Raw genomic sequence first — 8,012 nt, 5'->3', positions numbered from 1 at the left:
GAAATCATTCCTTGGCCAAATTAATTTTGTCAAGGGAATTGTTCCAGACTTCTCAAGGATGGTATCTCCCTTACAATAAATGATTAAACATAATTCAATCTTCAAATGGGGCCAAGAGGAATATGAAGCATTCAATCTAATTAATCAAGCGATTGTAAATGCCCCATTCTTAGCAACTCCAAATTTTTCCAATCCTTTCATTTTGTATACATTTGCCTCTGATAAATCATATGCTGCGATACTCACTCAAGCAAATCAAGACAAGGCGGAAGCCCCAATTACCTTTTTCAGTCCAAATCTACAAGGGGCTGAATTAAATTATTCTGATGTTGAGAAACAAGCTTATGTTGTTTTCAAAGCGATCAAGCCTTTCAGACCCTTCTTGTTTAAAACCCATACAAAGGTCATAGTACCGTTTCCAGCGGTAAGAAATCTCTTAGTATAGAAAGACGTGGGTGAGAAAAGAGAAAATTGGGTTACGACCTTACAAGAATACGACGCTGAAATTAAACCAAAAAATATTGTAAAAGGTCAAGGCTTTTTCAAAATGATAGCTGGAGCATTGCTTATTTCCGAAATACCATTTTCATAAGTACAAATGTATGAGGTAAGCCTAAATGATATTGAATCATTATATGCTGATATAATATTTTATCTAAAGAATGGATATGCTCCTTCAAACCTAGATTATACGAAGAAAAGAGCCCTAAGATTGAAGGCTAAGCAATATCAACTCGTAAACGATGTACTTTTTAGGAACTCCATGATGGACTGGCAGGTGGACATTATGTTGGATATGCTATAGTACATAAGATCTTTCACGCAGGGTACTATTGGCCTACACTATTTAAAGATGCGCATAGCTATGTAAGGAAATTTCAAGTTTGTCAAACTGCTGCTAGAAGACAAAAGAAATTGTCATTGCCTTTGCAAACAGTCAATATCGATCAACCCTTTGATCAATGGGGATTGGATCTAATAGGTGAGATCATTCCTCACTCTTATAAACATCATAGGTATATCCTTACAGATACAGATTATTTTACCAAATGGGTAGAATCTGTTCCTGTCAAGACAGCTAATGCTGAACACATCATTGATTTCATAGATTAGTTCATAATCACTAGGTTTGGTTTACCCTCTGCTTTAATGTTTGATAATGCATCGTATTGTTTTGGCAATGCTATGATTGAATTTGCACTAAAAAGAGGTTTTAAGCTTAAATACTCTTCCAATTATTACCCACAGGGGAAGGGGTTAGCTGAATCAACAAATAAAAACTTAATCAAAATCATTAAGCGAACTATCGATCAAAATCATAAGAATTGGCACAAATATTTGATGTATGCTCTATGGGCAGACCGAATAACGCAAAAATGCTATATTGGCACTTCTTCCTTTAATTTAGTTTATGGGAAAGAAGTGGTTCTCCCAACTCATCTAGCAATTCCCTCTTTGGCCTTAGTTCAATTTATTGACAAAACACCAACTTCATCCTTACAACTAAGACAACTACAAATCCTTAAGCTAGAAGAGCAAAGAGAACATGCTAAAATAACTCATGCTCATCATCAAGCATTAGTAAAGGCTTCTTTTGATTCAAACATGGTATTCATAAAGGACTTTCAAAGTGTAGATTTAGTTTCAAAATGGGATAAGGCTCAAGAAGAAAAAGGCAAACATATGAAATTCCAACGAATGTTGCTTGGTCCATTCCAAATTGCGGAAACCATAGGTCCATCCACTTTTATGTTGTATGATTTAGCAGGGAAAAGAGAATCTTTCCCTGTTAATGAGCAGATCCTCAAAAAATACTTTCCATATAAGATCAATTTTTCTATTTTTTGTAAATTAGTTTTCCCTTTATTCTGATAATAAAACCAATTGTAAATGGTTACATTTGGAATTCACGAAAAAGACTAGTATTTCTTTTAGATTTTTTTTTTTCGCTTGTATAAATAGAACTGATTTGGAAAATTGGTCATTATTATTGAAAGCTATAGTCAAAGGCTATATGCCTAGAAACGGTACTAGTTTCCACCTTGCAAATTTTGATAAAAGGCAACCTTTAGTAGGAATTTCTTTTATATCACTCAATGAAAGGCATCAATAATAAAAAACAAAGATTCTTTGTAGAAAATATCTTTCCAAAAAACTCTACTATTTTCATCCAGAGCTATTCTTAAGGAACCAATGACTTCTTCCCCACCTAGAGAATTACAAGATTCAAGGAATAATCCAGTGATACACTTTAAACTTAAAGAATAAGAGGTCTCATCACGAGCTGACTTATCATGATCATAGATATTATAGCTTGCTGACTTTGCCAAAACTGCATACCACAACAGGGCAATGACTCAAGATTGTTGCAATCAAAAGACAAGGGGTCTCATCACTAGGCAACTTGTTCAGCGAAGTTATAAATCAAGTGAGTGGCACTGTCATAATTTGGATTCCAAACTAAGATATTATTCTTTAAGAAATTAAAAGAAAATAAAAGCACTAACTGTGGATATGGATTTCCCTTTGAAAATCGTATATTTCTCCAAGTAGGATACAGAATCATTGTTGGGTAATAGGTAACCCTGCCAAGGCTATAAATTCCTACTGGCAGCAGAGGCTCTACCTATGAAAAATGAGCATATATAAAACTGATTTACAAAGGAGACTTTGTTTTTATCTTTACAAACCAAGTAGTGGCTGATGTGAATATGATAACTAGCTTTAAGAAGTAAATATTCAAAGTTAACATAGAAGAAACAAACTAGCATTAATAGTTGAAAGCGTGATATACTTTATCTTTCTATAATAGAGTTTGATTTTCCAAAAAACCATTCTATTTTGGAAGTTTAGAAAAAATCAAAAGAAAATCAGAGATAACTGGTTCTTCCAAGTGAATTGCCAATTGTTGTGGCCCGCAACAAACCCCCTTCTTATTTTAGTTTTATTACCAATACTAAATAAGTGGGGACCCTTCATCTAAAAAATAAAAATAAATTGGAACTTTCATTCCCTTTTTGAATAAATCTTACTATCATAAACTTAGGAGAATACCTGCAAAAATCCAAAAAGGACTTAAGTTTTATGATAAGTTCTAACAAAAACATTCTCTCAATAACAAAGAATCACATCACAAAAAGGTAATGGATGACACCATATAAGGAAACTCCCAAGATTGTGAAATCATGATGTGAGATCGCACATTGAAGAAGCTCATCACACATCGTAGTTTTCATATGCCTCAAGTATCACTTAAGGTGAAATACCTCAAACCGGCGATATGCAATAACGTCTCTTGCAAATCGCATTTCGTAGAAACTCATGGTAATAGATGATTGTCAAACACAACAGATTATCGATATTATAGTCTGTGATATTGCGAAGCAAATCACAAAATCGCTTTATCGCAGATCTGTAAGGCACATCGTTCAATTTTTTTTTTCATAATACGATGTTAAGTTGTGCGCATTAATGTTAATTTAATAAGTTAGTTGATGATCATTAATGAGATAAGGTTTCAATCTTATCGAAAGGTCATTTCACGTAGGGTGGTATATTTTATATGATTTCGGAATTTAAAGCTTTCCCATCACCTTATTTTTTCTCATTACTCTTTCCTTATTTGAAAATTGCAGGAGTGGAAAACATAAAGATATATATAGCAATGTTCAGAATATAATGAGAAAGAAGCAAAAAGCTCTGATTTCTGAAGTCATCTAACAAAAGCATGTAAGAGGTGAAAAATGGCACCAATGAAGCCCGGATCGAGAAACGGAGACAGTTTCCGACGCACTATATCGCTAGGCAAAACCCCTTGAGAATGAAAGTCTCTGAGCACTCAGCAGCTTGAAAGCCTAAAAAATTGTAGCAAAAGTTCTAAAGGCTAAAAGAAAACCTCGAGCTCTAAAAAAAAGTGGTATTTATCAGGGATATCCTTAAGTGGTATGTATATTCCTAATCAAATGCACAACATCTATAGACATGCTGGAGGTAAAAGGCTGAAGAAAGAGAAGAATCCATCAAGAGGTTAACCAAGTCGAATTGGGGTTCTTATTGGCAGTACTTGGTCAAACCACACAATCAATGCATGAATCTCAAATGCCTCACTAACTCTGCCAAGAAGATAGCGCCAACACTTTCCGATTCTATTTTTGCAGGGCAACTAAAGTCGGAGGTCGGCTAACCAACTCTCCTCAAGCCGATGCTGAATGCTTGCGACCATAGGAAACATATACATAGATAGTAATTTCCAGATTTAGTTTTAGTTTTAGTTTTTCGTTATATGAGGACGGTCATTTAAACCTCCTCCTATATTTTTGTAATAAACTGTTTTTAGAGTTTAGCTAGTAGTATTTCAACCCTTCTCATGCATTTAGAGATGGGTCTTGAAATTTGTCAAAAACATTTCCTTAGAACATGCACTTCTGCACCCTCAGAGGAGGTTTTGATGAATGAATGGAACAATATTTATTGATATCTATGTTTAATATCTGCTACTGAGATGCACTTTTGTACTCTTAGTAGACGTTGAATTAAGAAGAGATAAATCATTATTGCTGAAGCTCATGACTAGAACTTGTTATCAATGGTACTTTTATCTCTTAAAAATTTGTGCTTATTTGTTTAAGTGATATTTGTGTTCAGTTATTTGTATATGAATGCTTGAATGTTTGAGTTATCATTTGGCGCTTTTGTATGATGATCGCTATTCTATTTATGCTTAATATATGAATGACGTATTATGCGATATTCTTTTCACAATTGTTTCGGCTAACTTTCTATACAAAACGGTTCATTTTTATTGAATTCTTTTCTCATAGTGATTGAATGATATTTATTACCAATTACTATTAGAAATTATTTTAGATCGCATAATTGAAAGATTAAATCTCGGGTTAGTTTTAGAATTAGATATTTCTATTCATTAGAATACAATTGCATGTTGTTAAATTAGATTTAGAATAAAAGCATTTTACTTAGGAATTATTAGAAAGGAAATATCAATTCTCACACACACACACAAATTGTGAAACTAGTCCCATTATCCCCAGTCAGACCCACCATCCCAAATGAAAAAGGAGTTTCTTTCAAGGTCTGGACCGGGTGGGTATCCCCCTTGTTGTAGACCCGATTTTCAGGGCTTCAACATGACACTAGTAAAATAATACATGCATCAAGTAAGGTGTGAGATTTAAAATGTTTAGGTGAGGAAGAGAGAGGATAACAAATAATGCAATAATGTGGTTCTAAATTAATAGGAGGACTTCACCATATTGATGACTAAGTGGTACTGGTAATCGGGATTGTTGTCCACAAATATTTTTGATATCTGGGAATCCATTCAAATTAATTCACAATCGTATAATCTGGGACACATATTTTCTACCAATATTTCTTATCAAGCACTATGGAAGAAGTCTAGCTATAATATTGCATTGATAGTGTTGTCTGGTTTTGAATATGAAAACATTACAATTATTGCATAAACTATTTATTTTAAATAATTTGATAATTGATTTGGTTTCCAAGAAATGAATTATATTCTACTAGGTCATGATTTAATGTTAAGGTTGGGTATCAAAATGTTAATGATAAGTTCACACCCTGCTACACATAGTGCCTAAGAACTTGGTAGCTGTGGAAGTGAGAACATTGTAACCTTCATTTGTGACTCATGTATAGGATGTGCATGTACTTACATATTTATTGCTCGATTGGTTTTGAATATACGTTCAGTTATTCATGTCCAACAAGGTGTCGGGAGTAGTGATAAAAAGAGAAAACCAGAAATCGGATGGCATAAATAGATTACGTGTGGTGTACTTTTGAGTACCAAACAATTATTTTCTTGGCTAAAGAAAAGGTTAAGATTGTTATTAAACTTCAAATACAACATTGAAGTCCATTCTATACTAACTATCATACGCAATAGTCTTCCTTATGATTGGGCATAGGTCATATTCTGGTGTCATTAAGACCTTGTCTTGTGACCGAGTCAGTACCAAAACTAAAATTTAATTGTATTCTAATGTTGTATTATGCAGGGTTACCTATACTTTATTAGTTTTCTTATTGTTGAAATTTTCCTGCAACCATGAGATATATGAGCAGGATTAGCTCAATAAAAATACTTAAATTCTTTCACGTAAATTTGTATATTTATGCTTTGGGTGCAGAAGTTGAATAGGTCCATTAATTCTCAATTCTCCAAATGAAAAACCAAGGATGGTTTGATTGGACTTACCGAAATGTAGTGTGAATAAATAATTGAAGGAACTTCTTACATAATACTAACATTGTTGAAAACATGTGGATGATGTATATGCCATGCGGGTGATGTTATGGACATTTTGTATTGTGTACATGTTGAACAGGTGGTGTTGTGTACATGTAGTACATATGGTATTAGTATGGATGCATCTATTGCAAGATATTATATGATGTGTACCTTTGTATGTATGTGATGCACACTATGTGTATATACATATGGTTGAGGAGAAGGCACTGGGTGGTTGCCTGGTGTGGCAACTGATCTCGAGTGCATACGAAAGAAAGACAAAGGTGGAAGCTAAGTATTGATTAAAGGATAAGTATTAGGATTTTATTTCCCTTCATTATGTTTGTGATTTATGAATCTATTCTATGATGACTACATGTGATCTAGGATTGGGTTTATGATGGTTACATGATTTATGATTTTCATGAGCTAACCTAATGTGATATTTTATACATGTTGATTTGGTCAAATCTGAGAGTTTGACTTATTGTGGCTAATGCAGGGACACTGCAGTAAGAAAGTATTACGTAAGAACACAAATGCATTGGAAGAACTTGCATTTCTTCCTATTAGTTAAATACAATCAAATTGAAAAAAACAGAAAGGAAATCATAGATAAATGTTGAGAGACATTAACCCATAGTTTCTCAAATAATAGTATTGTTATATCAAGTTATGATATTAACCTTGGTAAAACAAACTGAGTTTTTTAAGGCATCTCTAACAAAATTGATTGAAACGAATGTTACAGGTAGAAATTGAAGGATATTTTTTGGAAGAACTCGATTATATTAGAAGACGTGATTAAGTTGCCAAGGTCACAAGAACCCGTAATTTTATTAACAAGTACTTGTGAATGAGGAAATAGATTGTAACATGCAGTAATATACCGAGGATGGTGTAAATTTTAGTTGGGGAGTATGTAAGGCCCCTTTTTTGTATGTAACACATTATTTCTAACATGCCAAACCTAAGCTAAGACTCAGTTGTAATAGAAAATCTAGGTATGAGGTGTAACAATGAAAGTAAATACTTTATTATTAAATAAATAAAATAATTTAATCACTTGGAAAATGAGACACGAAGAGATGAGACTCTTTCGAAGTGAAATCCCATTGGTGAATGGGAATGGATATTTCTTTCTTGATAAGACTTCTAGATCAAATTCTAAATAAGCTCAATGGAATGGGAGATACATATCCTTTAAGTTACTAAGCTAGAGAAATATGCTAAGTTTAAGAAAAATATAAAAGCCTTATAAGAGATAAAGGAAAGATTTTATGGGAAAAGAGGTAAAAGCCTTCAAGGAGAGAAAGGCAATCTTTTATGGGAAAAGCCTTGTGGGAGAGAAAGGCAGACTTTTATGAGAAAACCCTAGGAAAGTGGATAAAAAGATTCACCAAAAGAGGGACACCACTAAAGGAAACGATATCATGAAAGACGACATTAAATACCCATTGAATATATAAACAAGAGGAAGTTGATCCATGGCAAGAACTCTCGCCTCGGGGGTGAACTGAAGTTAGTTCTAGGTTAGGTGGCGGTGGTCAATTTTCCAAGTGAGAGTTTTTAAACTAATCTACTTTGATTCAATTGCATAGGATGTTATGTATGTGGTTCCTACCTCTTTATGCTATCAAAAATTTAAGCTTATGGGTATAAATGCATGTGTTACCTTTGCTTATAAAATGATTGAATACTTGTGCATGTGATAACTATTGAATATAAATTTAAT

Source organism: Pinus tabuliformis, chromosome X (assembly GCF_031772625.1).
Source record: "Pinus tabuliformis cultivar Carrire ecotype Pingquan chromosome X, CPIR1, whole genome shotgun sequence".
Taxonomy (NCBI): domain Eukaryota; kingdom Viridiplantae; phylum Streptophyta; class Pinopsida; order Pinales; family Pinaceae; genus Pinus; species Pinus tabuliformis.
This window is presented reverse-complemented; position numbering follows the sequence as displayed.